Raw genomic sequence first — 10,806 nt, 5'->3', positions numbered from 1 at the left:
GCTTGTATCTTAAGCTTTCTTGGCTTCTGTGATTCCAAAAACGTCGACTGCTGACATTTTTCTTTTGACCAGTGTGTCTTAAGTTTAGTTGTACTGTCTCCAAGGGAAGTTGACGTGTCCTGTAGAACTCTTGTGTAGATTATGTTTTCCTTTCTGGCCCGAGGGCCGCAGTGAAGCCTCCTCCCTTCATCTCTGGCCGGGTTTCGCTGGGTCTGACCTGAAAGACGACTCCTTTGCTGTTATCGGAGGTGACCTTGCCCAGTGATGCCTTCCCCTCCCTCTCTGGCTGGGTTTCGCTGTGTCTGACCTTTCGAAATGGAATCTTGACGATGGTCAGTCTCAAGTGTGGAGGTTACACCTCAGGCTGGATGCTTCTTCTGGCCGATAGTGCAGTACACGTAGAGGAATCAAACGCTGGTCTCCCGACGCTCAGCCTCCAGTACCTGTGGTCAGCAGCAAAAGCTAATTTAGAATGTGAGTTCTGATTTGGTAATCCAACCTACAGTAAACAATTTTCTTCACAATAGGACCAATAAACAACATCATGATAAGTAGGGACTATGTTGAAGTATCAAAGATCTAATTCTAGTTGAACCAACAATCAATGCCCATAGAAGCAGTAGTCAAGAGTTGGGTGATAGATTGTGTTTGGCAAATTTACTACAAGAGGCTTCTTCATAATGCTAAAATGCAAAGATGACATTTTAAAGACTAAATTGCACCTACCCCAAGTCATAGTGTTTTCAGTCACCGTATACACATGCAAAAGCTGGATAATGAAGAACCAACTCATGTGAATTAGGATGCTGTTGAAGAATATTGATTGACTATACCATCAACTGCTGGAACAATGAACAAGTCTGAGGAGTGTAACTAGAATGTTCTTTAGATGCAAAGAAGACTTTACCTTGCTTACTTTAGACATCATATTAGGAAGGACCAGTTCTTAAAGACAGACATCATCCTTGGTAAAGCAGAGGTGTAGTAGAGAAGAGGAAGACCCTCAGTGAGATTGACTGATACAAAGGCTACAGCATGGACTGAGGCAGAGCGATGATTGCAGTACCAGGCTGCATACATAATTCTGTTACACACATGGTGCCTGTGAGTTGCAGTCAACTTTATGACACTGAACAAAATCAGCCTGCTTGAATTTTGTTTTTTCCAGTGGGAGAGGAGGAAAAGAAAAACAAACAACACTCAAAAAGAAGCCCCACTGAAACACAGAGGTGTGGCCGGGTATCCCAGAAATGCTGTCACTGGGTGTAGTTAACAGTGATTTCAGAAAACTCTAGGTGCAAAGAGGGATAAGCCTGGCCCACATTAAAAAAAAATAATAATACCCAAGATGTCATTATTACTTCAGATAACACAAAGAACCAGAGAGATTCGATTTGACTTAGTAAATGCAATGTGGTACATGTATCTATCTCATGCACTTTCAGCATTGTATCTCTACCTACCTACATACTGTTGTTAAAATATGGGTGCTCCTTGAAGTGTAGTAAAGCTTCATTTCATCTCACATATTTTGGCATGTTGTTAAGAGATCCTTGGAAAAGGAAATCCTGCTTGGAAAGTTGGAGGGTCAGGGAATGACAGAATGGTCCACAGTGAGATTGGCACAGTGACTGGAATAGGGAGCTTGAGTCTATCAGAGGTGATGAAAATGACAAAAGATAGGGCAAGGCTGAGATCCATTGTTCACAGGGGGGTTATGAGTCATTGACTTGGTGGCACCTAACACCATCACAAAGCCTTCATCAACTTTGCTCCATTTGGAAGAAGTTTTTAGCTTTGGGAGAATCCAGGTCCCTGGTGTCTCCATGCCTTCTTGTTTCCTTATAAACCATTTGTGTTTATTGTTCACGAACACCTACAATAGATGTGGGGGGGGGGGAAGAAAAGAAAGAAAAACAAGTAAGTTGCCATTCATTCAGGAGCTTTGTAAAATTGTCTGTCTGCGCTGAATTTCTCCATCAGTAAAATGGTGTTGATATAATGAATTGTTGTATGAATCAAATGAGTCCATACAGTTAAGAATAGTGTTTAGCGTGTTTTGAATGCTGTGTCATTCTTAGCTACAAACTCTTCTCAGACTACACAGCTGTCACGTACACATCTGTGCCAAAATGTATTTCCTTTCCCATAGCCTAGATCTTAAAATTGCTTAAATTCAACTTTCTGAGAAACTGTCAATTGGTTTATTGATGACTGCTCTGTAAGGATTTTATAACACTTAGCATTAGAATTAGCCTCAGGGATAATCAAGCATAGCCCTTCATTTGACAGATGAAGAGGCTCTCTGTCCATCTGCAATGAACACACTCTGGTTAGGTGATTCGTAAAATGGATTAGAACCTAGAAAGCGTGATTTCATTACAACCGCTTATTTCCTACACATAGGGAGGGAAAGAGAGAGGCCCGTGGCATGTTTTTTAGAGTTTAGTGAATGTTGATTTCCTTAAAATAACACCGAAATGACCTATTGGCAAAGCAGAGTTGTGTTTATTATTATCGCCTTAAGGGACAGTTCAAGGGGAACAAAGTCAAGATTTGTATGAAGTTTAGGGGATGATACATCTTTCAAAGGTTAGGGTTCTGTAATGATCATGTTATATAATACTTTTAGATACATAAACTCAACATGGTGAAGATTTTGCATGACAACAGTTTCAATGAAAGTCAGAGAATAGACAGTGATTTCAGCCTATCTGTTGAAAAGTTCATCACTTTGAAGTTTATTAAATGGGATTTTCAAGGAGTTTTTGGTAAACTTCTTCTTGGATTGGAAAAGAATTTCCAGTGAAGCTAGATTTTGTCTGTAAATTGGATAATTCCTACTTGACAAAAAGCTGTCCTGTGCAAGTAAACAGTAAAGTTACTCTGGTGAAAAGAGTGGAATAGTAAAGTCATAATCCTGCTAATAATAAACTAGATGATAAACTCTTTGCTTCCTATTCTCTGTCTTCTGTTGTGCTTCCCACTGAATACTACCAGAAGCCTTGGTGTGGTCTTCTGGGTGATGTGTCTGTAAAGATCACCCTGAGGTACAGGATTATTGTTGTTAAGTGCCATCAAGTTCTTGGCAACTCATAGCGACCCTATGAACGAAAGTCTTTGACACCTGCATGACTTTAATCCTTTCTCCAAGTTCATAGAGTTTCTGGAAGCAAGCTATTTACAGAAGTGGATGCCACTCCTGCTTCCAAGCTTGGTTTAACCGGGAAGCACTACCAAACACTGTCCACCATGGGTAACCATTATCTTATTTGACATGTCAATGTCACAGTGTTCAGCTTCACAGCGACCACAAGTTACCTCTGTAACAGCTAGTGGACACACCAGTATGGCTCTATGACCTTCGGTTGTGTTATAGATAGATAGATAGATAGATAGATAGATAGATAGATAGATAGTAATAGACACAGGAAAGGGCAGAGAATAAACCAGTCAAGAAAGTTAAAGGATGAATGACCTGAATAAAAAATGTGCACGATTAGAATGAGTAAATATGCTTATAGCCATAATATAAAAAGTATCAGAATGTTGGGTTTTAAAAGTAAGAAACAAAAAGATTAAAAACACAGTCCAAGGTATAGAAATGAAAACCAGAACTGAACATTTGCAAAGATATAGGGAAACTAAAGCCTAGATATTAAATACAGTGGAATGCCTGTATATAAGAGAAGGATATGGATTAAAGTGGGGGAAAATGGGAAAATAAGAGCATGATCTTTTGTAGATCAATAATGATAATGCTCTATGAGATAAAGAGATTGATTACCTTAACCTCCTATGTAAAAAAGCCATATATGTTGCATTTTAGTGCCATCAAGTCCACCCCAATTCCTATCCACCTTTCTGAAGTTGTAACTCCTTACAAGGAAGAGAGTTCTTACCTTTCCCTCAAAGAGTGGCTGATGGATTCAAGTTACCAAACTTTATTTCTATATAGAACTGTTATCCAAAGCATCTATAAAATGACAACTTCAAATGTACCTCTGGATCAGGGCTTCTTGTCATTGTCCCTTAGATAGCTGTAATCTTCATGGGAGCAGCCTGCCTTGTCTTTCTTCTGTGTAATGACTGATAAGTTTGAACTGCTAACCTTCTGTTTAGCAGGTAAATGTTTAACCACTAAACCACCAGGGCTCTCTCTAAATATGTGTGTATATACACACACATATATATACTCATATGTTATATATACATGTGTGTGTGTCTATAAAGTTAAAAATGAGAAGTCAGATATATTCTTGATGCAAATCCTTATCATCATTTCACTGCTTTGCCCCCATTAGCTGAGACATTTGATACACACAATATAGTCATCAAAGAACTCAGATGCCTGCTGTTCATTTCTGTGCCCCTGCTTCATCACCTAAGAGGAGTTTCTCCAAATACTAAGGTCTCATTGTGTGAGTTTGAGGACTGACTTCAAAAAAGTACCATCATTGGTCTTATCTCCATCATTATCCAGAGCTTCTGTATATAGCTTAAGTTTGAGGACAAGGTAATTGTCAGGTTGGGCCTGTGCAGACACAGAGCTCAGCTGTTATCTCAAAGGTCACTTTCAATCTCCTTGCGTTTTTCCATCTGTCAACAGGTGTTCACTTGGTTTATGTTAAGCTTAGGAAATGGGGTTTGGGCTTACCCAGAGGATATGTATAAAGGCCTTAGTTGCCTGTGTGTGGAAGGGAAGGAAGTGGAGATGACCTCAGCCTCTCTGAGGCTGTGGTTTTAGAGGTCTAAGGACCATTTTTGTGTAGGGTGATATTGCCATCTGCACACAAATGTAATTCTCTTCATTGTAGTTCTCTATGAGAATTAAAAGATTGACCCAATAAATGCTATATTGAGAAGATTATGTAAAGAGCACAGAAAAGGCTTTCTATTCTGGGAATTACTATTGTTGTGTGCCATCAAGTCAGAACTGACCCATAGCTGACCCTCCAGCAGGTTTTCAGAAGCAATTCATTGCACGGAAGGAGATTGCCTGTCCTTCCCCCACGGAGCAGCTGGTGGATTCGAACCATGTGAGGAACACAGAAGGCTTTCAATTCTGGGAATTATTAGAAGGAAAAAATGATAAACTTTTTCCATGAATTCCTCATGCTTCAAGATCAGAGGAACTTTGATATTTTAGATGCAATTAATAATGATAGTAACAATAACAATAGAGTGTACTTCCACCTTTTGTTTCATGGACTCTACAGGGTGCATGGTACCTGAAGGTTAACACTCGTGTTCTATTCTGTCCTCATGATAAGCACACATTTTACTGATGGAAAGAGCAAATTAAAAGATCTTAAGGAACTTGATCAGCCCAGGACAGAGTCAAAGATGACTCAAGTTTCAGAGCTTTCCTAACCTCTCTATTTTTCTCTCAAAAGTTCAGTCTTTTTGCCACGTTAAATCATTGGCGCTTTAGCTCCAATGGCCAGGTCTAATCTGGCTTGAGTTGGGAAATGGAGATCTGGAGGAGCTTAAAGTAGATTCTGATTAAAGGGAAGACCCTCAGTCAGGTGGAAGACCCTCAATAAGGTGGATTGACACGGGAACTTCTGCAGTGGACTCTTGTATGTTAGGAAGTGCGAGGCATGGGACAGAACAGGGTTCAGATCTTTTGTTCATAGGGTCATTATGAGTTGACTTGATGACACCTAACAACAGTATATGAGTCAGAGTATAACTGTGCTCCTCCACGTTTTCAGTGATTTTTTTTTTCACTAGTAGATAACCAGGCTAAGCTCTGTCTAGCATTCGGGTCCACTCCTTGCGTTCTTATGGTCGCTTGTCAGACCCCAATGGCCAAAATGGTAAAGCAGATCAAAAACATGGGTGATTGTATGGCATTGCTGAATGAGGCTGGGAAAAAACTTGTAGTAGTCAACTTCTCAGCCACGTGGTGTGGGCCTTGCAAAACGACCAAGCCTTTTATCATTCCTTCTCTGAGAAGTATGACAACGTGATGTTGCTCAAAGTAGATGTGGATCCCTGTCATGATATAGCTTTAGAGTGTGAAGTCAAATGCATGCCTGCATTTCAGTTTTATAAAAAAGGACAAAAGGGGGGTGAGTTTTCTGGTGTTAAGGAAAAGCATGAAGCCAGAGTTAATGAACTGAGCTAATCTTGTTTGTTGAGAACAGCCAGCTGACAGCTGTTTAAAACTTTATTTTTTTACAAAAAGGAAAGATCAGGTATGATGATTATTTGCTCAACTGCCATCTGATTATAAATGACAATAAAATATTGTACCTTTTTTTTTTTTAAAAAAAAAGTAGATTAAAATGTTCTTGTAAGTCACCTATAGATGAACTCAATCCTTTTAACTCTTTTGTTAGCAATCGACCACCAAGGGACTTTCACATTTCCTCAGTGAGGCTCATGAAAAGAAACCTCTTGAAGGACAAGTTGGTGTTTGGTTTTAAAACTGTACTCTTTGGTTGGAGTTGTTGCTCCCCCATTTCCCCCCACCTGTTTGCATGATCCCGTGTTGTCTTCTGAAAGGATAACTTAGTTAAGAAGGGGATTTTTCAGTTATGCTAAGGCAGGGTCTAGACATAGCTCCAGGAGGGATCCTTAATGATGCCTGGAGAGGCTGGAGTCCTGGAAACCTTTACCTGGTCTGAGAGAATCAACCTGGTCCATTTTACTGGGAAGGAGTACAAGGCAGAGTGTGGAAGTCAGAGTAGGGATGAGCCTGGCTGTTGTTGTTAAGTGCCATCACAGCGACCATATGAACAGCAAGTCTGAACCCTTTCCTATCCTGTGCCATCCTCATCACCTCTGATAAACTCAAGCCCATTGAGTCACTGTGTCATTCTGTCTTGTGGAGGGTTTTCCTAGGGCTCAGATTTATTCCTTAATAACAAAAGTCTCAAGAGTTCGTGAGCTATTAACATGAGCTTGTATTCATGTCTCTTACTTTGGTAATTAGATTCTATCTCTTGTCAATCTACCCAATTGGATTCAACTCCCTTCTGTGGCAATCCTTGCCTGAAAGTGAATAAAGTCTATTTGTCTGCTTTATGTCTAGCATCTTCCTCTGTCATCTCCCTTTAAGTATATTTGTTTAGCCATGTTTTGTCTGATTAGCAAGTGATACTAAAAATTGGAACTGAAAATAGATGCTACCATTTATTAAGCATCTATCTGTGATAGCTCTGTTCTATCTGCTTAAGTAAAGCAGTTATGATCCATGATCTTATCGGATACGTTACATAACCTTTTAAGTTATTATCTCCATTGGCAAATAAAATAGACTGAAAAGTTTGTAGGGGTAAAGAAATCAGTTCAAGGTTGGAAAGCTACATACAGCATAGCGAAGCAGAGGACAGAACTCCATTCTGTTTTTCTTCAAAGCCCTGGGTACTTTCTGTTTGACCACATTGCCTATAAAATGGGGATGGTAATAACAGTTACCCTGCTTGTTTTGCAAGCCTGTGGTAAGGATCAAATGAGACAGTAATTGGGAAAGCACTTTGAAAATTGCAAAGCACTATATAAATGTATGGTATTATTCTAATGTATCACTCACTACAAAAACACTGCTCAAACATTTCATTTAGGAGAAGACACACCAGACCATTATTCAATAAGATAACACCACATGCTATCCTTTTATCGTTCTGAGAATGTTTACGAAGTCCACAAAACCGAAGCCATTAGGCGGGTTTTGTTTTCTGCGCAAACTCTGTAAACTTGGAGCGATCTCAAGAAGTCTTTAAATAGCCAGGAAGTTCAACTGAAGAGACAGACAGCATCAAGTGTCAGAGAATTAAATGTCCTTTCATAGACTCTGGGAGTTCAAAATATGTACTCTCCATAAACTGGAATATTCCACAGCTTTCAAGGAGTTGAATGGGAGTCCCTGTGGTGCTAACAGCAATTATAGCAACAATAATAAATAATAACTGCAGTGATGATAATCAGTGGAGCATAGTTTCAAGAGCATTGGCTTTCCAAGTTGCCTCCAGGGGCTTTGGATTCTGGATCCTCCACTGCACTAGATGTGTAACCACGCAGGTTATATAATTTTTTGGTGCCTCTTTAGTTTTCTTTTTTATTTTATTTTTTATTGATATTTTAACAAAAGTTTACAGAACACTTGGATTTCCATTCATTCGTTGTTGCCCCTTTTCCTACATACCCCACCCCCAGTTCACTTTTCTCCTTAAAAATATTCTTTCATTGTTGCACAATTTCCTTCTTCCCCATGCCCCGCAGTCCACTCTTATTCTTGACTGTCGTCATGCAAGTAATACGTAATTATATATTCCTTTTAAACAGTTCTTTCCCTTGTCTATTTCAATGCAGTGTTCTTTTTATACTCTCTTTTCTTAGTTTCCCCTCAACCCCCATGCCAGTCCTGTTTTATAGCAGTGGCATTGTGCAATACTTGTCCTTTTGTGACTGAGATATTTCACTCAGCGTACTGTCCTCCAGGGTCCCCCATTTTGTATAATATTTTATGAGTTCCTTGTTTTTCAGTACTACATAGTATACCATTGTGTGAATATACCACAGCTTCTCTATCCATTCATTTGGTGATGGCCACTTGGTTGTTTCTATCTTTTTGCTATTGTGAACAATGCAGCAATAAATATAGGTGTGCACATATCTTTTTGAGTGGCAGTTCTGGGTTCTTTTAGAGTATATTCCCAGTAGTGAAATTGCTGGATCAAATGGTATTTTATTTTCAACTTTTGAGAAATTGCCATACTGCCTTCCATAGTGTTTACAGCATTTTATACTCCCATCAACAGTAAATAAGAGTTCCAGTTTCTCCACAACCTTATCAGTATTTGTTTGCTGCTCTGTTGAACTTAGCTATTGTTACTGGAGATGATATCTCATAGTTGTTTTGATTTGCATCTCTTTTAGAGCTAAGGATTTTGAATATTTCTTCATGTATTTGTTGGCCACCTGAATGTCTTCTTTGGTGAAGTGTCTGTTCATAGCCTGTGCCCATTTTGCAATTGGGTTGTTTACCTTTTTCTTCTCGCGGTGCTGGAGTATTCTATAAATTTTAGATATAAGTCCCTTATCAGACATGTCATTACCAAATATTTTCTCCCAATATATGGGTTTCCTTTTTACCCTGTTGGAAAAGTTTTTGGATGTACATAGGCATTTGATTCTTAGAAGATCCAATTCATTTATTTTATTCTCTCTTGTTTGTAGGATTTTTCAGGAATCTTAGGAGACTGTTCATATTGTGGATTAAGGCTTCTAACGTTCTTCCAAGCTTTTCTCTGATGAAGTTTATAGTCCTTGGTTTTACTTCTAGGTCCTTGATCCACTTTGAGTTGGTTTCTGAGTATGGTGTGAGATGTGAGTCTTGCTTGAGTTTTCTCAACAGTCTTCCAATTTTGCTAACTCCATTTGTTAAAGAGGTTTTCGTCTCCCCACTTCACTGATAAGCATAATTATGACTCCCATTTTGCTAATAAGAAAACTAAGGAGTTCATCTACCCCTGGCCAGTTCCTTAATTTTCTTATTAGCAAAGTGGGAATCATAATTATCCTTATCCAGCAAGGCTTTGTAACAATTACTTGAGTAATTGAAACAGTACTCAGCACATAGTTAGCACTCAATAAAAGTTAATCAGTTGCTCAGTTAACTCTGACTCATTGTGACCTGTGTGTCAGGGTAGAGCTTTACTCCATAGGGTTTTCAGCAGTTGTCTTTTAGAAAGTAGGTCATCAAGCCTTTTTTCTGAGGGTCCCCTAGGTAAACTCAATCTCCAGTTTCCCTTGTTAGCAGCTGAAAGTGTTAAGTGTTTGCAACACCAGGGGCTCCAATGAAAGTTATTTCATGATGTTATTATAAATCATGAAGCACGCAAATTATAAATGAGCAAGGCAAGAATAGAATGCCAAAGATAATAAATTCAGCTGTAGTAAAGATCTCTCATGTTCCAGGTACTATATACTTTGTATTACCTCTTTAATCATCATAATATCCCTTAGAAGATTTTATTAACCCCCATTTTGCAGATGTGGAAGCTGAGATCCAGAGAAATCTATGTGATAATCCGATTTCTTTCACTTTTACTTTAAATTCCCCAAAATGCCAACAGTTGGCATCTAGTGGCAGGTCCTCTGCCCACGGGTGTAAGTGGTATTTGGAATGAAGAGAAGAACTAGCTAGTGTCCTAAACTTTACTCACAGTGCTGTGGTATGACTGGTCCTTCTAGGAGCTGTAAATTGCTTTTGAATCATGGTGTTAGTGACTAATATTAAATATACCATGAACTGCCAAAAGAGTAAAGGAATCTGTCTTTGAAGAAATGCAGCCAGTGTGTGCCAAAGAAGTGAAGATGGTAAGACTTTCTTTCACATTCTTTGTACCTGTTATTAGAAAGATCAGTCCTAGGAGAAGGACATCATCCATGGTCAAGTACAAAGTCAGTTAAAAAGAAGAAGACCTTCAACAAAATAGATTGACACAATGGGCTTAAGTGAGGATGGCATAGGATTGATAGTGGATGATTATGAAGATAGCATAGGAAGGGAAGTTTTGTTTTATTGAGCATAAGGTTTCTATAGGTCAGAACCGACTGCCTCTGAAAACCCTCTGAAGTGTCAGCTGGGGTCAGCTCACTGAAAGGAGCTCTGGTGGCCTGGTAGGTAAGAAGTTACATTGCCAAACTGAGAACAGGCAATTAGAATTCACCAGTTACTCATTAGGAGGAAGATGGAGAATCTCATTTTATGTGATTTACGACCTTTGAAAACGTGCTGGGGGGTCAACTGTAAGTCACTTCTGACTTAATGGCAATGAATAAGTGAGTGGA

The 10,806-nt window shown here is 39.1% G+C and overlaps 1 pseudogene; it reads left to right on the top strand.

Moving 5' to 3' along the window:
- The first annotated feature begins 5,819 nt into the window (after positions 1–5,819).
- LOC102856091 lies at positions 5,820–6,133 on the top strand (annotated as a pseudogene).
- The last annotated feature ends 4,673 nt before the right edge of the window (positions 6,134–10,806 follow it).

Source organism: Elephantulus edwardii, unplaced genomic scaffold (assembly GCF_000299155.1).
Source record: "Elephantulus edwardii isolate Elephantulus edwardi_28Jun2011 unplaced genomic scaffold, EleEdw1.0 scaffold00005, whole genome shotgun sequence".
NCBI lineage: Eukaryota > Metazoa > Chordata > Mammalia > Macroscelidea > Macroscelididae > Elephantulus > Elephantulus edwardii.
This window is presented reverse-complemented; position numbering and strand designations above follow the sequence as displayed.